This window comes from Felis catus, chromosome D2 (genome assembly GCF_018350175.1).
Source record: "Felis catus isolate Fca126 chromosome D2, F.catus_Fca126_mat1.0, whole genome shotgun sequence".
Lineage (NCBI taxonomy): Eukaryota > Metazoa > Chordata > Mammalia > Carnivora > Felidae > Felis > Felis catus.
Window position 1 is genome coordinate 25,326,812 of NC_058378.1, and position 23,321 is coordinate 25,350,132.

The 23,321-nt window shown below is 42.6% G+C and overlaps 1 pseudogene; it reads right to left on the reverse strand.

The window, feature by feature from the left end:
- Nucleotides 1-17,249: 17,249 nt before the first annotated feature.
- LOC109492823 lies at nucleotides 17,250-17,600 on the reverse strand (annotated as a pseudogene).
- Between the last annotated feature and the right edge of the window lie 5,721 nt (nucleotides 17,601-23,321).

Consider the following 23,321-nt stretch of genomic DNA (forward strand, 5'->3'; position numbering starts at 1 on the left):
CCATCCTCTGTGTCTCTCAAAAATGAATAAGTGTTAAAAAAAAATTAGATGGGGTCAGCGCAGGTCACTGCAATACACTGTTGATCAAACTAGTCTTCTGAGCGCTTGTGGCCAGACAACTGGTGAGTTTCATACACACAAATTGTCTGTGTACCAGAGAGTAATGGCTCAAGCAGAGCCACCTGAGTTTCATAAGACCTGTTCCAATTTGCAGTTGATTCGATGTTGAGGGGACCTAATAAAGGTAGTAAATGAGTCATTTTCCAACATGATATAACTAGAATTGGTTCTTGGCCCAGAAAGATGTGAGTCAGTTTAGTCCTGACTCAGTTCCCAGTCTGATGCACAGTGACTCACTTCCCTATGTGATGTCATGTTTGTTCCTTGTAAGATGTGACCTCCTCGTTGTTTTGTTGTATTGGGGTTGTTTTCTTTTTTTGAAATAGAAGAAAATGAGAATATTGTAGAATAAGATGAAATACTCCAAGGAATACAGAATCAGACTAATAAAAAAAGGCCTTGATTTTCTCATAGTGAGCCTGGAGGAATAATTAAGCTTTAAATGCTTATATTGTTGTTCCCATCTATTAGGATGGTTAATTTCCAAACAGCCTAGCTATTAGCCAACATTTGATTGAAAACATTTTGCATGTAAAAGAAGAAAAATTGGTATAACAACAATCATTTGGTAGATATATTTATAAAAGGCAGCTGCATTTGGGAAAAAGTTAACAATAGATGGTCAGATTAAAGAGGACACATGGATTGATCTTTCTAGAAGGATACATTAATTTATATACAGAAAGTAAACCCAAAATGGAACATTTATTATGAAACCCATGAGCATTTCAGAATATGTAGAATTTTTAAAAAATACTGCAAAGATGGCTTTTTATGCTTATGTCAATAATGTATGAAATTCAGCGTGTATGGCTTGTATTGCAGGTCAACCGAGGCTGAGGAGAAAAGCAATGTTTGCATCTCAGACACTGTGTTGGTGAAATGGATTAACTTTGGTCTTCCCAGCCGACCAAACACTCTCATCATCTATGACGATGACTATACCGAGAAAGTCGAAACAATGTAAGTTAAGACTGTTTCAATGACAAGCAATAAAAGCCCCTTTTGGCTAATTTAAGCTAAAAGGGGGATATTTTAAGGATGGATGAATCAGAGTAGTTGACAAATAACCAAGTCTCAGAGCACTTTGGGGGTCCTCAGATTAGGTACTTCTGGACCCAATAGGGTTCTGTCAACTTGAGACTGCCCCAACAGTCTTCTATACCGATTTCTCCCTATTCGTGTTTCAAATACCTAGAAGAATGAGCCATTAATTGGCCCACCTTGGCAGGTATATCTCCCTTTGGGTGAATCATCCTCTCTGACAGAGGGGCTGACTGCACAGTTCCCATTGGGAGAACTGTCATGGGCTGGTAGTCATCGCGTCCTGTGTCTGCTACAGAGACCGTTTGCTTTGTTCTCCAACTTCTTTCCCTTACAGTCCCAATCATAACATTTTAATCTATCCTGTAAATGAGCGCTTCTCAACATTTTATGTTCAAATAGATCACCTGGGGATCTTTTTTTTTTAATGTTTATTTTTGAGAGAGAGAGAGAGAGAGCATGTGCGCAAGCGGGACAGGGGCACAGATTGGGGGACAGAGGATCCAAAGCGGACTCTGCACTGACAGCAGTGAGTCCAATGTAGGGCTTGAACTCGTGAACTGTGAGATCATGACCCAAGGCGAAGTCAGATGCTGAACTGAATGAACCACCCAGGTGTCCCCCTCCCCACCAGGGATCTTCTTAAAATGTAGATTCTGACCCAGCAGAACTCAGGTACTACCTGAGATTGTGCCTTTATAGCAAGCTCCTAACTGTTGTCAATAATGCCAATCCATGGACCACACTTTTACTTTGGTCACCTAATGAATATCCATTCTCTCCCCCCGACCTCCTAATAGCACAGCAAATTATCCAAGTATTTATTTCTACCCCTATACAATCTCTATGCTTTGGAGGAAATTGAACATACTCCCAGTTCTAGTGGTGGGTACCAACTGGCTTGACCCCATCTGTCATTCAATGTTATTCCAATGGCCCAGAATCTACAACAGTGGCTAACAAGTAGTAGACAACAGATATTTGTTAAATGAATACATGAATTGATGTGAGCACAGATACATCTTATGAACTTATCCAGTTTAGATGGATTTCAGGACACTGGCTTCGAATGCTGGTCTGGAAGCCCTCTTTGCCAATGGATGTGAACATTCAAGATTTAATTTTGACTGGCAGCCTTCCTACAACTGTTAGGAAGTCAGCCATAGAATGAGGCTGACACTAGAGAAGGCAGCACGGAGAGACAGAGAGAAATGGGCCACTGATAACATCACTGAAACACTGGATGACCTATGTCCACCCAAAAGTTACAAGAACCAAAAATTGCCTTCAATTTTAAAGCCAGTTTTAGTTGGATTTTTTGTTACAACACAGAGTCTTAACTGACAGTGGGAAATGTCTTACTCCATTCCTAGGACATCCCATTGTGGTACAATATGGGTACCTTCAGAAGTCAACGTGGTCAGAAAGCATTCTACAACACTCTATGGCATGGTTTTAGAAACAGACTTTACTGCGAAACTTACTAAGAAAGTGTCGGCAGGAATGGCACAAGTCTGTGATCTTAACCTCTCATTGATCTAAGGAAAGGCATACTGGAATACGGAAGGTGTATATTCCAAGCAAAGGACCCTATATCCTTGTTGCTTTCCATAAAGGGGAAGTGAGAGAACAACTCGTCCATGGGGGTACAAACAGATACTAGGGCAGGGTGTTTAATAGTGTTAAGTGTTCTCAGGATGTCCAGAAGAGCCAGTTTTGCAGCTTTGGAGATTTGAGGCCTGAGGGAGGAAGCCAACAGTCCTATATAGGAAGCTGAGTTGAGTTGGAGGAGCCCATCCCACTAGGAGAAGGGGGAGGGCCCTGATCCAGCTGGCCTGTCCAGGCTGCCTAAAGTGACCTCCCAGAGTCATTTCTAGAAAATTTAGCTTGGCACCCACACTAACCTAAACTCTTTTCCTAGCCAGTTGCTTAAAACTGCCTTCACATGCTTCACCACTGCCTTCAGGAGAAAGTCCATGGAGTTTGTTTTCCAATATAGTCATCATCTGAATGAAGCTAACTCTTGAGTCTTTCTTGTGTTGCCCTGACATTGTACCATAGACTTCAGCTATAGCAGATGATCTTCTGGGCTCCAAACATTTTGTATATCATCACCCCTCAGTGTCTGGAAGACTCGTGCACCATACTTCTTCCTGGAATGCGTCTCATGGAGCACTCTGCCCGCTCAATTTCCTCATGATCAAAGCCCGTTGATCCTTTAGGTTTCAGCTCAACTGTTACTCTCTCTGGGAAACAGTCCCAGAGCTTTAATCCCCACACCCAGCATAATTAATCATTACTGCCTTTCCGTTCCCATAGCACTTGGTTCACACTGCTAGCTCACACTTATCACCTTGTTAAGCAACATATCCATGGCCTCCCCTAGATTATGAGTTTCCCTAGCATAGAGATCTTGTCTTATTTGTCTTTATAGCTTAAGCCCCACTGGGCTGCTCTCCATGGGACTGATCCTGCTGGCCTCTCTGTAGGATCCTGACCTTAATTCTCATTAGGGAGCATGCCTTAAGGCCAAAGTTTACCAAGAAATTATATAGGATTTTCCCTGATGAAAGAGAATCTAAACATGGACTAGGTACAGCCTGTTAAAATGCTGGAATTTGTACCCAAGCTGGAGAGGGCCAAATGAGTTTGGAAGGGAACAAAATTAGGAAAAGAAGCTTGATCTTTTGGAACAAGTTCCCAGCGGGTCAGGAAACTTGGCTTTGGAGAATGGCCACCGATAAATGGAACAGTAGAATAGTTTTTAAAATAACGCCCCCCTCCTTTGGCCTTTTCTCAATTTGTATTGCTGTTAACTTTGTTACTAAAGCGGCGTGCTCAGGATACCAGGAAGCACGTCTAGAAACAGCTGTGTAGATGGCTGATCATTGATTTGCCCCCACCGTTAGGGCACATGAGGTAGGATTCCTCTTTCCACAGCTGTGGCGCGAGGGTTGCTCTTGTACTAATGACAGGCACCTAAATTAGCCCACATGGAGTTAAGGGAAATAGTTGATTCTTTCATTTTCTTTGGGCCAACACACTTCAGAGATTTGCAACTATACACTTTGACCTCTGCGGATTTTTAGAACAACAGGGTAATGTCCAGAGCAGAGCCAGCAGGTCACATGGCTTTTCTGAAGGTTTATTCAGTCACCTCCGGATGTACCTGAAGGTAGGCTGATGCCAAAATACATGGGACCTTGGGCGTGAGCCTGCCGGAGAGCACAGCCCTGAAGGCCTAATGGAGCGGTTGGCACCGGTGACAGTCTGCAGGCCCAGTCTGGCCTCCACGGCAGCTGCACATGTTCCTGGGACCAGAGCCAGCTGGTGCTCATGGCAATGGTTTCTGGGTCCTGGCACTATCCCAAGATCGGCCCAAGCTCCTTAGCCCTGATCTGGCAGTGGCTTTGTTCTAGCTCTAAACTGAAGTTCAGGCCCCTGAAGTACAAGGTGAAGGCAGGCCCTTGAACCTTAACCTATGTGCTCCTCCCAGACTGACACGCCCTCTGCTCCAGGTGAGACTAAGGGCTCACGGGCAGGGCCAGGGCTGGTCCTTTGGGGTTACTCTCAGAACTTCTGCAGTCGTTTTGCCCACTCCAGAACTGGGGGCGCTGCCGTGTTGTCGGGGCCCTAGGCTGCCAGTTGGCGTAGAGATCACGAGGGATGGAAAGAAACCTGGCAGGAGATCCCCCTGACCCCAATTCATCCAGGAGCGCTCTGAGGCAACCTAAGGACTGGATTTCAAAACTGGCCTTGGTTGCACAAGAAAGGTCATCCCAAATCAGGGTCTCCCTAACCGGGTATCAGGAATACCGCAGAATTCTCAAAATAAAATGGATTTTCCTGTCTATTAGGACACTTCACACATATTTCAAATACAACACCAAGCGTGGCTAAAGCGTCTTTAGAACATTTTCGTAGCTTTATTGGTTGGAATGAGCAATCTAAGTAATAAGTAAAAGCAGAGAGCTCGCTATGCAAATAAAGCTTCCAGACTCGTCTCCCGTCTTCTTCCCCCAGCAGATTGCCTCCGGAGCCCCTCCCAGGTGGAGCTCCGAAATCTGCTTTTAAAATATAGTCTTTATTTGCATGATCCCCCCCCCCTCATGTTTCAGTCTAATTCTCCCAAATTGAGAGAAACACAATAAAGGGGAAAAAATTTTTGTTTTCAGGGCTTCCCTTTTCACAAACTCTTTTTTTGGAAACCGCAACCTCGGGTCCCAGAAGAGGTTCCTGGGGGCTTTAAGAACATCAATCAGTTTCGCAGCTGGAGGCCGAGGCTTTCCTCGGGGAAGACTTTTTACATAAAACAGATTGTACTTTGTCCTTGCCAGGGCAGACAAAGGTTTAAATTAAATATGCAGTGAGCTGCCGTTGGCTGCTTGCCACAGCCTGGGGGAGGGGGAAGGGAGAACTCGTCCCTACTCTCCTTCCTTTCTCTGTAGTTGTTTCTTTTTCCTGTTTCTTTTTCCAGCCTGGAGTTAAAAGGCCTGCGCTCAGGGCTGGGCTTTTCTGTAAATTCGTGGTGTGATGTGGTGCAAGTCAGTGGGCCCCCTGGGACCTCAGTTTCCTCTTCTGTACAATGAGTCTGAGATGATGTGTGAAGGTCTTTTCCATATTTAACCTTCTAAGTTATCTCCAAATTCAGCTGTGTGCATTTCCAACAAACACCACCAGCCTCTCCTCGGAGCAATGCATCCCCACCTTTCCTGGACTGACGGGGCCTCCTTTTCCCACTGACCCCTGGGGGCCAGGCGGGCCACGTGTAAGCGAGAAGGAGGCCCTGCAAAGCAAGATAAACGGCCACCGATTCTGTTATCGGTCTTGGGGGGGGGGGGTAATAAACAGTAGTGGGGATTGGAGTGAATTGAAGAGACAGATTCTTCAAAAAGGGGGCAGCCTCTACCCACCTCAGCTGAGGCCACTTGTTGTGGCCTGTGGGACAGAGAGGTTTTTTTGTTTTAAAGATTATGTTTTTGAGTAACTTACAAGCTAGGAGATCAAGAGTCCCACACTCTATGGACTGAGCCAGCTAGACGCCCCGAGTTTAGTTTTCTTTTTTTTAATGTGAAAGTCTGAAACTTCTCAAGATTGGTAACTAATTACAAAAAAGAGATTATGAGTCTCATAAAGTAGATGTGCAGGTCTGTGGACTGAATTCAACTTGAAGAGGGTCAATTCGTGGACCTTAAGAATGTAAGAATTTTCTGTCTTCTCTATCTCACAGAGATGTTCAGAGGGTCTGTGTATTTAAAAGTGTGTTGTAAGCTGCAGCAACGTACTATCGACCTGAAAGGTATTTCAATATAGAAATGCCCTGTGAGAGGGTAAATTTCAGGAAAATAATTTTAGTCATATTCAGGTTCCCAATCAACTCTTGGCCTGGAAGTTAATCGACCTGTTCTTTTATTGGTTAAACATACTTTTATTATCTAAATCCACACTGATTTCATGTGAATGATTTCATGTGAATAATACCATGAAATTGATTTCATGTTATTAGCCTTGCAGGAAAAGCAGGTTATACATGGAATACATATATAAACGTGAGAATTTTATTTTGCCTTGTAATAATGGCGGCCTTTTATATCATCAGCAGATTAAATGAAATATTATTTTAATATATAATTAAATGTTACAGATTTATATAGTACAAGGTCATACACATTTTAATCAAATTTCTATTATTTGGATACATATGTGTTCTATAATACTATAATGATTGCAACATAAGTCCACAAAAGACAAAAGCAACTTGAGAGATCCTTTGTTCTCTGCGTTCTAAAGTGTTAGGCAATCTTTTTATCTTGAGGGAGAACCAAACGAAAATGGGATTTAATCCTTTAAAACACTCATTTTAGTGGTTAGATGACCTCTTTTCCTATTTTACCTGCATAAGAAACATGAATTTTATTTTCAGGAATGTATATGAAATACATTACTCTTGTTCTAAATGTATTCAAGTGATGTGCAATAACAAATAGGCACAGGTAAATTATTAAGAAGCAAGATGAAATGATTTCTCTTCTTGGAATGCCATGATTTCACAGACTAGAATAATTGAAGGGTACCTAATATAAAAGCATTTCCTCCTGCATGGAGAGCCATTTTCTCTTTTCAGTTTTTTTCCCCTTGATCTCACTAACTCAAGACATAAAGATTTTATTCTCCTTTCTTCTGAGTTGGTCTCCTTTTCTTCCCCTGTATTTAAGCTTTTTATCTTTTTGTCTAATGTAAATAGTAAGTCTCAGATTTGGTCCATTAATTTAATGTTCCTGACTTACAACTTAAAAATACACATTACATTTTTAACCTTTCACTTAGAGTCTAATTTGGAGGACACAGTAAATAGGATTTCCCCATAAGCAGGGCAATATGTGAAATATTTACCGAAGGAGATGGCAAGGGCATGATCAGAATGGATACCGCCATGGTGAGGACAAACACCAGTTGTGAACAACCGTTCCAGACTTACTGGTTCTTTTTAACAACAAGTTGCAACCATGCAATTATTATCACCAGAATAATTATCATATGGGAAACACTGAAACATTTAGTTACTGTATTAGTCTGGATAACTAGCCATTAGCTGCCACAATAAACCAGCTCTAAAATCTCAGGGACTTGATGCAGCAAAAATGTGTTTCTTGCCCACACAGAACGATGTAGTCAGTAGAGATTTTCTTCCACTCGAAGACCCCGAGCCCCTTCATCTTGTGATGTGGCCATATTAACATGGCTTCCAAAGTCATTGCACAAAGAATGGAAGGACTGGAGGGCTCCCCCTGGGTCTCACAACCTGGAGCTAGAAGTGATACATGACACCTTTCACTTTTCATGGGCTGGAACTAGATACAAGTCTCCAACTGGCCTGTGAGAAAAAAGAGAAAATGTAGGGAAGCATATCAATTGCCTTTGAGTTCACAGGCCCAAGTACTGATGATTTCTATCTCACACCTCAAGCTGATTGAACTGATGGTGCCTTGAGACCTTTGCTGCTGACTCATGGCCTGATTCTGTGACTTCTTTGCTTCTCTGATTAGTTCTATCCTACTCTCTGCAATCTATTTCAGGATCAGATGTCCAAGAGGGACAGTCTTATTGTCTTGTTTATCACCATGATCTGTTTAGGCAGAGCCTTTGTTTAAAGCCATCTGAAATGCACTGGCCCGTCTACAGACGGACTGCTCTTGATTATGTGCCCACACCTGTTTTAGCCATCTGCGGAAAGGAGTTTGGGAGTAAATTGCGTAGGAATTTGGGGATAAAATGGATAAATAAATTTGGCAGAACTGTTTTGAATAGTGAAGATTTAAAAATATATCTAGCAAGGTCTTCATTGTTGTTAAATTGTTACTATATCATAATAATCGCGAAATCACAATTTGTCGAGGTTTTGTACAGTGTGACAGCTTTATTTTTTCAAGCATATTTAAGTAGTATGGATTAAGAATAGTTGCTGTAAATGTCAGTCCACAAACTAAGATGTACTAAAATATATCTTTCATCTTTTCAATCGTTGAATTTAATTTCTATTTTATGTTTCCACTCTGTTGAGTGCAAGAGACTTAAATTTGTTAAATTGCAGGCCTCCCCTACCTACCCAGGGTCGCATTTAAGATTCAGAGTATCTATGGATTTACGAAGAATAGAGGCATTTGATCAGCACCGGAGTTTTGACCTGCTCCGTTTCCGACCGACCTGGGCCGGTTCACCCCTCCTTCGGCAACCTGGTGGTCCCCCGCTCCCCGGAGGTCACCATATTGATGCCGAACTTAGTGCGGACACCCGATCCACGTAGCGCACTACAGCCCAGAACTCCTGGGCTCAAGCGATCCTCCTGCCTCAGCCTCCCGAGTAGCCGGGACCACAGGTGCGCGCCACCGCGCCTGGCCACCGCGCCCGGCCAGAGGCATTTGAAAGTGGACAATATTGTCCTTTGTCTGTAGCCCCCCAGGCTTTCATGAGATATGGACAGCGGCAGAGATCACCACCTATCTCTACAGGTATCCGTTTTCTCTTTCTTTAGTCAAAAACCATCTTATTCTTATCTGAGTACATGACTGCCTACGCAGTGACTGCATTTCCCAGGCTCCCCTAAAGCTAGGTAAGGACATGTGTCTAAGGGCCGGTCAATGGGAGGTGAATGGGAATGATGTGTTAACCTCTGGGTCATGCCCTTAAGTGACATCTGCTGGCCCTCAGCTTTCCGTGGTCCTTTTTCCTCTTCTCCAAGGCTGGAATGGAGACATGGTGGTGATGAGCCAGGTTTGTTTCTGTGAGGGCAGGAGGGCAATATTCCAGCGGGGTGGAGAGCAGTAAGAGAAAAGGAACGCTGGGCTCCTGGATGACCTGGTAGAGTGGGGCAGCTCCAGCTCTCTGGGCTACTGCTGCTTTGACCTTGTATGTGATAGAAATGAGTGTTCTCTCTCCTTAAGGCTCTGTTATTTTGGTCTCTGTGAAAGCAGCTGAACCAGTATCTTAAAGGACACACCCACTTTCCGGGGTGCTTCCTGCTGTGTCCCCTTTGTTTCTGATGGCCGAGCCTCTTCCTGTCTGTTGCTTCTCAGCGGCTGCAGCTCTGTGTTAGTGATATTCTAATGCTTCCTTACCAGCTGCACCATGGGAAACTCTGCTTCTGCACTTCTCTTGCATTTCTGGCATCATTCTGCTGCCACCACGCCACTCTGTGGCTTTGAGAACTCTGGGGGACTCACAGGACCATCTGCCTAGATAGAGCATACAGATTTTCTGCCTACTCCTATACATGGTGGAATAGAGAGTCCTAGTTTCTGGATTCCACCTAAAGAGGGGGCAGAATATTTTGCTCTAGAATCCCCAAACATATCTGGGAGTTTTATCATTCCTCTCCCAGCCTCAATCAGAGGGCTCAGTTTAGGATAAGAGTGAGATCAGCCTAGGGGCCCTTCTTAGGAGCCCACTGGTGTCTTTGCTTTTCTTTCGAATCTCCCTATTCCTCCTTATCAGAATCTTTTTGAGTATTAACAGTATGAGGAGCTCTGTTCTAACATGTCAGGTTTCCTTCTAAATATTTTGCCTTAATACCTGGGCCAAGCTTTACAAATATTTTGTTTTTCCTGTTGGTTACCAGAGGGGACAGCGGGGGGGGGGGGGGGGGGCGGGGGGAGGGGGCAAGGATGGGTGAAATAGGTGATAGGGATTAAGGAGCCCGTTTGTCGTGATGAGCACCTGTGTTGTGTGGAATTGTTGAATCACTATATTGTACACCTGAAACTGATGCAACCCTGTGTGTTAACTGGAATTCAAATAAAAACTTAAAAAGAAAAAAATGTTTTCTTTTTCTGGGTTCTGAGGTATCATTCCTTCTCTGAGGCAGCTAAGGCAGAACATCCCATGAGGTAGAGGGTGGTGATAACTAAAATAACGCAGATAGACGGAAGTGTTTGTTAATATTTCAAGATTTCATCTGTCACTTAACTTGCAGCCAATATTGCCAAGGACATGTCTTTTTAGGAGTTTCTTCAGCCAATAAATAAGAATTATCTGTTGTGGTGCAGTGGGAAGGTTCATTGGCTCAGATTTACAGGTTTGTGTTCCAGTCCTAGTTTATGCCTGTGCTTTGGAAGCACACTTTCTATGTCAACAGTAAAGTGCAGTTCCAAATGTTTGTCTCTTTTATCTGTGGACTTTGACTCCATTGATTGTGTAACATTGGGAAATTGACCTAGATTTCAAGTTTCAGTTTTTGCTATATATTTCCATAGCACTTTCTACCTCAGACAGAGGGAACTTCTGTGGAATAATAATAATAGTTTATGTATAAATAGCATTTCTAAATTGTAGTATTATTCTTAGTGCTTTACATATACTATTTCACTTGTGACTCATTTATGAGGTGGATACTGAGATACAACCCAAAATAGAGGTAGGATTTAAACCTTTACAGTCTGGTTCCAGGGTCCGTGCTCTTAATTATTAAGTTAGGCAACCTCTTATCACAGGAAATATTTTGAAGGAAAGGAATGAAAAGGTATTGTAATTATTATTGGAGTGCTCTCCTGGTTTGATTTATAAGTACTAATCTTTCAAAAGCAAACTATGACTCAACTCTATGTAAATTATCCCAAAATTCAGGTATGCTAAGGAATAACTGAATGCATGCTAAGAGTACAGTTATTAAAATTACTATTTATTTTTATAAAGTGAACAATAGATACATTTACTTCATTTAAACTGCCTCCTTTCAGGGCACCTGAGCAGCTCAGTCAGCTAAGCATCAGACTCTTGATTTTGGCTTAGGTCATGATCTCACGGTTTGTGAGCTCCAGCCCCCGCATCTGGCTCTGTGCTGACAGCCCAGAGCCTCCTTGGGATTCTCTGTCTTCCCTCCTCCCTCTCTCAAAATAAATAAACATAAAAAAAATTAATTTTCCTCCTTTAAAAAATGTATTTAGGTCAGGAATCAATACAAGCAATCCAGTTTTAATTCCCACTTAGAAATAATTCTAAAATAGTATTTACTAAGTCATAATTAAGTAAATGTTTCCTTTGCTTTCTTTGAGGTATGCTCATTAAAGGACTTTCACCCCAGCCAAATGAGGTCAGTGAAATTCAATTGCATGATAAAACTTTGTCACCATCTAGTGTCAGTAAGGAGCATTGCAGTCATGTTGCTTATTTTCTCTCTTCAGTAGCTTCCTTCTAGATCTATGTTAGTATTAACTAGCACTCCCAGTGGTACCAGCGACCCACTGATTCTGTAGACTTTTATTTATTTTTAAAAATGCTTATTTAATTAAAAACATTTTTTAATGTTTATTTATTTTTGAGAGAAGAGAGAGACAGAGCATGAGTGGGGGGGGGGGTTGGGGGGGGGGGCAGAGAGAGAGGGAGACACAGAATCTGAAGCAGGCTCCAGACTCTGAGTTGTCAGCACAGAGCCTGATGTGGGGCTTGAACCTACGAACTGTGAGATCATGACCTGATCCAAAGTTGGACACTCAACCGACTGAGCCACCTAGGTGCCCCAATGTTTATTTAATTTTGAGAGAGACACAGAGAGAGAGAGAGAATGGGGAGGGGCAGAAGGAGGGAGGACAGAGGATCCGAAGCAAGCTCTGAGCTGACAGCAGAGAGCTGGATGTGGGGCCTGAACCCACAAACCATGAGATCATGACCTGAGCCGAAGTTGGACACTTAACCAACTGAGCCACCCTGGTGCCCCTGTAGACTATTTTAGTAATTGGATTTCAGAGTAACTCATTTCAGGTCATTTCTTACTTCCAAAGCATGGTTTATTTTATGAGAGTGTTCTCAGAGGACCATAAAAACTTTCATCCAAGTTAGAGACAGTGTGCTCACCCCTTAAAAATCCCTTTACTTTAGCTTCAGGATGACGAACATGGGAAAAATCTTCATGATATATATTAAATTATTATGAAATAGTTGAGGCTTTCAGAAGAACATAAAGTCAGTATATCAAACATTTATGCACTTGCTGTAATAGTTATCTACTGCTGTATAACAAATTGCCCCAGTGCAGCAGCTGAAACAGCAAACATTTATTATCTCACACAGTTTCTGAGGGTCAGGAGTCAGCGAGTGGCTCAGCTGGGTGGTTCTGGCTCAGCGTCTCTCTCCCTCGGGGCTGTTGGCAAGCCTAAGCTGGGCAGGCATCTCAAAGCCTAACCGGGGAGGGAAAGACAGCTTCTGAGCTCATGCCTGTTTGTCGGCAGCTTTCAGCTTCCTGCAGGCTGTCTGCCAGAGGCTCGGTTTCTGAAAGTGTGGGCCTCTTTATAGGACTGGCTTCCCCCAGAGCAAGAGAGGGGGAGGGAGCCGGAGGGAGAAAGAGAGGGCGGGAGGGAGAGAGGGGGAAGCTGTAGTCTTTTTTAGAATCTAATTTCACAAGGAATGGTTTACTTCTACTGTACGTTATTGGTCACTCCTGAACCTGGTACCATGTGGCAGGGGACTATAGACGGGGTGAAAAACAGGAGGCGGCCATCATTGGGACCATCTTGAAGGCTGGCTGAAACACCCACCGTCTAGCTTTACTAAATCGTAACATTTTGCCCCATTTGTGTAACTACTACTAGCCCTGGGCTAAACTCAGGGAACTACCAAAGAGAAAGAATGTTTTCTTCCCATGGGCTTTCCACCCCACTGCTGAATCTCCCTTCCTCCCTCTGTGACTGAGCTCTGCCAGATCCCAGAGCTCACATTTGGCTGTAGGAGACGTGAAAAAGCTCAGTCCAATCTCATACGCAGCTCGAATGCCGTCTTTTTACCTCCTCATACTGCTGACTCTGTGAGGAAGGAGATCATGGTTGTTCTTTCAGGATTTTTTTCTGACTTTTCTTGCTTCTTTTTTGCTTTCTAATTTGCTCTAGCATGGGGTCCAGCATGTGGGTTAAAGAGGAGCAAAAAATATCTTTGTATTTAGCTGATACTGTATATAGTCCTCCCTCGGTTAATGCTAGCTGATACTCATTCCCTCCATTAACCTAAACATCCAAGTACAGGTTCTTCAGGTGAGGATGTGGGTTATTTGGAGAACCCGTGAATGCTTCACACTCTTCAAGTATTCTCCAGTTGGCTTCTTGAAATCCACACTCGGCCTTTGCTCTCTTTGAGGCTTCACCCTACGCTGCCTCTTCCTGCCGGGGACCTTGGCCTCAGGAAGCAGTGTTCTTGGGTGGCAGGGTCTCTTCAGGATGGCTTATGCCTGCTCCCTGCAGGTCCTTTTGGTCAACAGGAAAACATCATGTGTCTTTTTCCTGCCAAATGCCTTCCCGTCCAGTCGGCCCTCCCTCTCCACCCTGTAACCGCACTGCTCCAGCCAGTCTTCTGCGTTTGGAATTCTCCAGATGGGCGCAAGAGCCCAGGTGCAGATGCCGACAAATGCTTGCAGATGCTGGTTGGCTTTCCTCAGAACTCTCTCTGCTTTCCTCTTTGGTCTCCAAGCAGCACCAGCACCTGCGATGTGAGGGCTCTGTAAACATCCAGCCAGAAGGTGAGACGCCGATTTACTCCCTTATAGGCACTCCTGGTCCCTGTGACTGGTTTCTGTGGAGCCTTTCTCTTGGCCTGGGCGTGAGTGAGAAGCACCTGATTATGGGAGGGGGAAAAAAACCCAAGAAATCCCATTCAATGAATGTATGGCCTTCTCATAAAATGGCTGGAGATAACGGACAGGACTGATATTTAAAGGACCAGCTTGGTCATTTTCTATAAAATTCTGCAGAAATGTGTCTAGCAAGTCTCTGGCTTCAGGGCCTCATTTGAATTTCAAAGATAAAGAGAACCCCCCTTTTTAACATAAATTTTGCTCAGATTAAAACATGCGGAAATGTACAGATTTAGTTGAAATCCCCTGTGTACTTGTCCTCAATTCCACTCCCCTCCTTGCCTGCCTAGAGGGCGTTTGTCAATACCATATATACTTACTACATGCCCTAGTGCCTTTGGGCCGCTATGACGGAACAGCATGGGGCAGGGGAGAGGGGCGGTTTATAAACAATAGAAATTTATTACTCACAGTTCTGGAGGCAGAAAGTCTGAGAACAGAGTGCCAGCCTGGTCATGTGAGGGCCCTGGTCCAGGTCACATACTTCTCATTGTATCCACACGTGGTGGAAGGGGACAAAGGAGCCCTCTTGAGCCTCTTTTATAAAGGCATTAATTCTCATTCATGAAGGCTCTGCCCTCAGGAACTAATTACCTCCCAAAGGAGCTTTTTTCTTTTCCCCTTAAAGTTTATTTATTTATTTATTTTGAGAGAGAGAGGGAGAGCGCATCCATGCACCAGAGAGAGAGAGAGAGAGAGAGAGAGAGAGACAGAGAGACAGAGAGAGACAGAGCGCTTGCATGCAGGAGCAGGGGAGAGAGGGAGACAGAGAATCCCAAGCAGGTTCCCTGTTGTCAGTGCGGAGCCTGGAGCCAGAGCCTGGAGACTGTTGTGGGGCTGGATCTCAGGAACCATGACATCACCACCTGAGCTGAAATCAAGAGTCGGCTGCTTAACAGACTGAGCCACCCAGGTGCCCCTGAGATGATTTTTAAAATTTTCTTTTCTTTTTCTTTTTTGCTATTGCAGATGACAGAACAATCATCATCCTGGTACTTGTCTAGTTATATATTATAGAACATACACCTAAAAGAAGTATAGAGGAATTGCTAGCTTGAAGGATATGCTAATTTACATATCTCCTAGACGTCAGATTGCTCACTCATGTTATTTTCCGCCACCGCCAGCAAATTCAAATCCTCAGCAACATTTGGTATCGTTGGATTAAATAATTTTTGCCAATTATCTTGTTTTAAATTGTATATTGTACTTTAAAAAAATGTTTAGTTTTTATTTTGAGAAGAGAAGTGAGGGTGAGTGGGGAGGGATAGAGATGCAGGGAGAGAGAGAGAATCCTAAGCAGGCTTCATGCTGTCAGTGCAGAGCCTGATGGGGATGGGGGGCTCAATGTCACAAATGGTGAGATCATGACCTGAGCTGAAATCAAGAGTTGGACGCTTAACTGACTGAGCCACCTAGAGTCCTCTAAATTGTATACTGTACTATTTTGGCTGTTAGTATTTTTGAGCATCTTTTCATATATTCTTTACTCTGGTCTTCCTTTATATCTTTTGGGATAGATCATCACAAGGCCATGAAAAAACCTCTCTGCCTTGTGATGAAGTCCTTATGTTAATTTGAAATTCTCAGGTTCTATGCATAGCTAGAAATTATAAATATAGAATTCAGACATTAGGAATGCATATGGGGGAGTTTTTTAAATTAAAATTTATTTTTCTTTTTTCATTTTAGAGAGAGAGAGTGCAAGCATGAGGGGGGGAGAGAGAGAGAGAGAGAGAGAGAGAGAGAGAGAGAGAGAGAGAGAGAGAGAGAGAGAGAATGTTGAACATGCTCCACACTCAGCGTGGACTCCGACGCTGGGCTCGATTCCACAACCCTGGGATCTGAGCTGAGCTTAAATCAAGAGTTGGACGCTCAACCAACTGAGCCACCCAGGAGCCCCTGGAATTATTTCTAACATCTTATTTTGTGTTTTCTGTGTATTACCTCTTTTATAGCTTCTTTCCCCTTCTTTCCTCAACTACAATGTCTGGCACTTGGTAAGAACTCTATGTGTTTGCTATCGTTATTATTACATTGAATTGATAAAGCTTTTTATATTCCTTTTTTTTCCCTCTTTGATGTTTTATAAACTACAGATTTTTTTTCTAATTTAGTACCAATACTTAATTTAAAAACATAGATTTAATTATCTCTTTCTCTAAATAGATAGTTATTCACTAGTTCTGTTTCCCTCCCAAATATTTACCACATTTTGACCACACATTATTCAACCTCACTCCCATCTTGTTATGGTTGTGCTTTATTTGTTCTTTTGTTGTTTTTGTTCTTTTTTAACATATAAATGAGATATTATTATTTGTCATACTCATTAATTAAAATTACTAACACATTTTGTCATTTTTTTCTGCTTTTGCTTTTTCTTAATTCTATACTTCCTTCTTCACTTTTATTCTTACTGAAATGTATTCTCTGACTATTGTCTTCATGAGATTCTGTGGATATTAAACCGTTAGTGTTCTTTTCTCTTAACAACTGATAATCAGGGGCACCTGAGTGGCTCAGTCAGTTAAGCATCCAACTTTGGCTCAGGTCATGATTTTGTGGTCCGTGCGTTCGAGCCACGTGTCAGGTTCTGTGCTGTCAGCCTGAAGCCTGCTTTGGATTTTGTGTCTTTCCTCTCTCTCTGCCCCTCCCCTCTTGTGCTCTTTCTCTCAAAAATAAATAAACATTAAAAAAAATGAACAGTGGATAATCAATTTTGTAAAAAAGGTTGACTTAAAAAAATTTTTTTTTCAACGTTTATTTATTTTTGGGACAGAGAGAGACAGAGCACGAACGGGGGAGGGGCAGAGAGAGAGGGAGACACAGAATCAGAAACAGGCTCCAGGCTCCGAGCCATCAGCCCAGAGCCAGATGCGGGGCTCGAACTCACGGACCGCGAGACCGTGACCTGGCTGAAGTCGGACACTTAACCGACTGCGCCACCCAGGCGCCCCTAAAAAAGGTTGATTTAAACATCAGCAGTGATGACTTCATCCTCAACTCCTGAATCAATACTGGTGGAAATAATCTGCTTACCAATCTTGGAAGGACTTTGTAAATCAATGAGCTGCTTGTGAATCCTCACCTGAAAATGACCCATGTCTTAGAACCTTCACCACGAGGAATTTTTCTTGTAGTGATTCTTGGAGTCTTGGTGGGCATCTGGACTGTTCCTTTTACTTTGAGATTCTTTGTCTTTGTGCCTCTGATCAAATCCGCAGGCACCACCTCCAAAGATTTTACAGTTTGGCTGGTTAGAGTAATTCTAACTCACCACCTTCGGTTCCTTGAGTGTCCTTCTCTATCTTTTAAAAGCCATGGCTTTGGGGCTTCCTGACCCACCTGTTTCTCTGCAAGAGTAAACACCAAGGAGTCAGGAGCTGTAGGAGGAGCCTCTGGGCAGAACTAGCTCCATTTCATCTGGACCAATCTTCCTCAAAGAGCTAAGTGGTGTGGTTTTTTTTTTTTTTTTTTAAACAAGAGAGATTTTTTTGTTGTTGTTGATAGAGAGAGGGTGCGAGTGAGCGAAGGGCAGAGAGAGAGAGAGAGGGAGAGAGAGAGAGAATCCCACATTGACAGCGTGAAGCCCCAAGCTGGGCTCCAGAGAAGGGGGGCTCGAGCTCCCCTCATGCAGGGCTCCAACTCACTAATGGTGAGATCATGACCTGACCCAAAGTTGGATGTTTAACTGACTGAACCACCCGGCACCCTCAAGCTTAGTGTTCTTCTAAAACTCTTTACTTTGCTCTTATTCTTATGTGATATATTGGCTGGGTATACATTTCTAGGGCAATGCTTATTGCTGATGAGAAATCTACCGTCAGTCTAATTATCATTCCTTTATGGAAAATATGTCTGCTCTTCTGAATCTTTTAATATGTTTTTCTTTATCCTTGATGGCTTGTAAATTATAATATGTCTAGGCATGGCTTTATTTTTTATATCTCCTGGTTGATAATTTGGATCGAAGTTATGCTCCGATGACTGATACCCTTTTGCAAGTTTGGAAAAATTTCAATTATTATCTATTTAAATACTGCTTCTCTTAAGTTACCTTCAGTTTGTCTTTGTGAAGTAGGCATCATTGCATACATCAAAGTTCTTCAGTTTGTCCCTCACTTCTTTCTCTCTTTCTCTTTTGAAAAACTTTTTATTTATTTTGAGAGAGAAAAAGAAAGAGACTGTGAATGGGAGAGGGGCAGAGAGAGAGAGAGAAAGAGAGAGAATCCCAAGCAGGCTGTGTGTCATCAGTGCAGAGCTGGACTCAGGGCTTGAACTCATGAACTGTGAGATCACCACCTGAGCTGAAATCAAGAGTTGGAAGCTTAACTGACTGAGCCACCCAGGCACCACCCCACCCCTGCTCTCTTTTTTAAAGCAATCTCTACACTGAATGTGGTGCTCCAACTCACAACCCTGAGATCAAGAGTCAGATACTCTACCGACTGAACCAGCCAGGTGCCTAAACCCTCATTTCTCTTAGCTACTTTTTTTTTAAATGTCTTTATTTATTTTTGGGAGAGAGAGAGAGACAGAGAGAGAGAGAGAGAGAGAGAGAACAGGTGAGGAACAGAGAGAGAAGGAGGTAGAGGATCCGAAGTGGGCTCTGTGCTGACAGCAGAGAGCCAGATATGGAGCTGGAACTCACGAACTGTGAGATCATGACCTGAGCTGAAGCCGGATGCTTATAGGCACCCCTCTTAACTACTTTTTCATCATTCATATTTTTATGCCTGTATCTCTGTATTGTGTTCTGGATAAGTTTTTTACTACTATCTCCTAATTCACTAATTTTCTTGTTTTGTGTGTCTGGGCTGGAATTTTCCTGGTTATTGAATTCCTAAATTCAGTGACTCCATTTTTGCTTCTAAGATTGAAAATTCATTCTTTCTCATATAGCTTTTTCTTATTTTTTTTGTTTGCTTCACAAATTCTTGGTTTACAAAGATGAAGCACTCTTCACTTAAGTTAGTAAATATACTTATTTTCAAATTTTGTCAGATTCTTTCAAAAAATTAATTTGTTTTGGAATCCATTTACAGTTGGAATGTTGAAGTTTTGGCTGACTTTCTTAGCATTAGATACTAGTTCTCATGGTTCTGGAATTTTGGTTTATAGGTACATTTTGAGGTATGTGTAAATTTCTGAATAAAACATCTATTTTCTGTCTACTTTCATGAGGATTGGATAGGGGTCTACAATTTACAGAGGAAGGATTTTTTTATAAGCCAATTATTAATTATTATTATAAGTTTCATTATAAGTTTCTTTCTTTCTTCTTTCTTTCTTTCTTTCTTTCTTTCTTTCTTTCTTTCTTTCTTTCTTTCTTTCTTTCTTTCTTTCTTCTTTCTTTCTTCCTTTTGAGGGAGGGGAGGGGCAGAGGAAGAGGGTCAGAGACCATCTTGAGCAGGCTCTATGCCCAGCATAGAGCCCAAGGTTGGTCTCAATTCCATGACTGTAGGATCATGACCTGAGCCAAAATCAAGAGTTGGATACTCAACCAACTGAGTCACTCAGGTGCCCCTCATTATAAGCTTTAATTAAGCTCCATTCATAATTCCCTTTTGTTACCCTTTCATCATTCATAGTTTTGTTTTCATGGCTCAAGCTTGTTGATGCCCATGTAAGTGAGATGTGACCATTTTGGGGCCTGAATGTTAAACATGAAATTTGTGAGGGGAGGGGAGACATAATTCAGTATGTAACAACATGTCTTCAATAAATATTTGTTAAAATAACATTATTTCTTTCCATAGGTCCCTCTACTTCTGATGGCTGTTTTCCTTTAATGTAGAGTTGATCTTTTAAGCTTTCTTGTATTCATATGAATTTGATATTTTCCTTTCTCTTGTGGATCCCTTCTGAAGAAATTAATATCCCTGGTCTTCTAGGTACTTGCCTGTATTTTATAAGTTTGGATATATACAACACACTTTCCAGAACGGCCGAAATGAAAAGACAGAAATGCCAAGTGCTGGCAAGGGTGTGGGACAGCAGGTGTGCTCATACGTTGCTGGTGGAAGGGTAAATTGGCACAACCATTTGGCAAGTTCATCAAAGTTAAACATACACCGACCCTATGACCCAGGAGTAGACATGTACCCCGTATGTTCACCAAAGAACACACAAAAATGTTTAGAGTTACACTGTTCATAATAGTTGCATGTAGAAATTACCTTAAATGCCCATCAAAAATAAATGAATAATGGGGCACCTGGGTGGCTCAGTCAGTAAGTGTCTGACTCTTGATTTCTGCTCAGGTCATGATTTCATGGTTCATGAGATCAAGCCCTGTGTTGGGCTCTGTGCTGACAGTGTGGAGCCTGCTTGGGATTCCCTCTCTCTCCTTCTCTCTCTGCCCCTCCCCACTTGCATGCACTTGTACACATGTGCTCTTTCTCTCAAAATTAACTTTAAAAATAAAATGGAATAATGAATAAGGAGGCCCACCTGCTAGACATGACTCTCAGAGAGGCCCTGTGTATCCCATGAGCACAGGGGGCAAGGGGTCTATCTCAAACAACCTTTCCCTATAGGCGTGAGTAGTGCAGGGGTATAACCCTTAACTCCAGGAAGATGACCTGGGCTGGAGTGTGCCCTAGGCACACAGGTCAAGAAGGTCGAAGAGGCCTGAGGGCAGGAAGTGCTCTGTGATAACTGCATGTGTGGGTCCCTCAGGGGGGAAATAAAAAGATGAATAAATCAGTATTGTAGTCACCCGATCAAATCTTATGTAGCAATGAAAAGGAATGATCTACATTTACACACAACCACATAAATACATCTTCTAAAGGTAATGGTAGGGGCGCCTGGCTACATCAGTGGAGTGACTCTTGATCTCAGGGTGGTGAGTTCTAGCCCCACATTGGGGGTAGAGAGTCCAGAGAAATAAATCAATAAAAGTAATGGTAAGTGAAACAGTGGTGTACTGGTACAAGTGGTGGTGGACGTAGTTCACTCCCAGTGTAGACAATAAGAGTGTGCATTGTCTGTAGAGAATTTAAAAACAATAATAACACTAAAAATCTGTTTTTCTTTTTCATTGTCAGCATGTGTTATCGGTGATACTACACTCTTTCCAGTGGGGGCAGACCATCTTTTCCCCCACCCGCCTCCCCATCACTGCAGTGAAGGAAGCCTGCCGCAAAAGAGAGTATCCTGTGTGATTCCATGTACGTAAAGTACAAAAACAGGAAAAACTTATCTATGCTGTTGGCAGTCAGGATACTTTTTTAATCCTTTGGGGTGGTGGATGGAATGGAGCACAGAGGGATGCTAGGGGCTGGAAATGTCCTGGAAATTAGTTACAAGAGTGTTGTTCAGTTTGGGAAAACTCATTGAGCTGTACTCTTATGGTCTGTGCATTTCTCCATATATTACTCTGATAGAAAATTGTTTTTTTTTTTTAAAGCTACAACATGTTTTTTTTAAAAGATTACATGTACTTAAAAATTATCATTTTGCCTAGGAATGTATATCTGGCTTGATCTGGGGAGGCAATCTTTCTGTCTGCTTTGACAGAAACTTCCATCAGGATCACTCAACAGCCTAAAATGGATACTTTTAGAATCAACTCCTAAAAACTCAGCACAGACATTCATTAAGCGCCTGCCACATGGGAGAGGTAGGGAGCTCCATGTTCTGATGATAAGATACAGAAGCTGCTTCTTTTGCTGAGCTGAGAGGAAAAACTGGCTTATAAAGCAGTTGAACTGCTTGGGACTTAATCATATGAAACTAGACACTTACCTTTCAGCAAAGATGGCAGATAACCTGGAACATCTCTCCTTTGCTATTTCTGTGGAGTGTGAATTTTTTTTGAGGTCACTAACCTTGAGGAAGATGGGCAGTGTGGGACCTGGGAAGAAGGAGAAAGGGTGGGTGGAATAGACAGATGCCAAAAAAAGAAGCGGAGGAAAAGGCAAGAGAGGGGAGAGAAGACATTGCTTCTTCCGTCTGCGTCAACCAGGGTAGATGATGAGATTAAATGGATCCAAACTGTCACTCAGGATCACTGAATAACAGAAAGAACATCTTTTTGCTCCAATAAAAAGTAGGAAGGATGGCATCTTAGGATAAAGGGGGTTCTTCTTTAAATTGAGTAAGTTTAGGGGCACCTGGGTGGCTCAGTAGGTTAAGCGTCTGACTTCAGCTCAGGTCATGATCTCACACTCCGTGAGTTCGAGCCCTGCATCAGGCTCTGTGTTGACAGCTCAGAGCCTGGAGCCTGCTTCGGATTCTGTGTCTCCCTCTCTCTCTGCCCCTCCCCTGCTAATGCTCTGTCTCTCTCTGTCTCAAAAACAAAAACAAAAACAAAAACAAAAACAAAACCAGACATTAAACAATTTTAAATTGAGTAAGTTTAACTTTATGAAAAATCTACTTTTTTATACTTATTTTTTATATTCTTCTGTGAACTGGTAAAATTTCATCTCTGTCTGCTGTTAGAGAGGGACCTCTGCTCTGACCCAGAGGTTGGCCAATTTATTCCCTAAAGGACGAGATAATAAATACCTTATGTTTTGGGGCCAGATTCTCTGTTGCTGCTACTCTAGTCTGCCATTTACCTGGGACGATATGTTAATGAATGGATGTGTCAATGTGCCATAAAGCTTTTGGACACTAAGAGTTTTGGATACTAAAATTTGAATTTTGTGATTTCTTGGGTACAAAATATGATTCTCATTTTGATTTTCTCCCTCCACCTCAACCATTAAAAAAGACAAAAGCCATGGGGCACCTGGGTGGCTTGGTTAAGTGTCTGACTCTTGATGTCTGATCAGGTCATGATCTCACGATTTGTGAGTTTGAGTCCCGAGTTGGGCTCTGCCCTGCCAGCATGGAGCCTGCTTGGGATTCTCTCTCTTTCTCTCTCTCTCCCTCTGCCCCTCCCCACTCATGCATTGTCTCTCTCAAAATAAATAAATAAACTTAAAAAAAACCCAACACCTTAGTGTAGCTTAGTAGCTTGCAAAACTAAGCTACACTGAAACAGGTGGTAGGCTGGATTGTCCTGTAGGCCAAAGTTCCACTCTGGGGC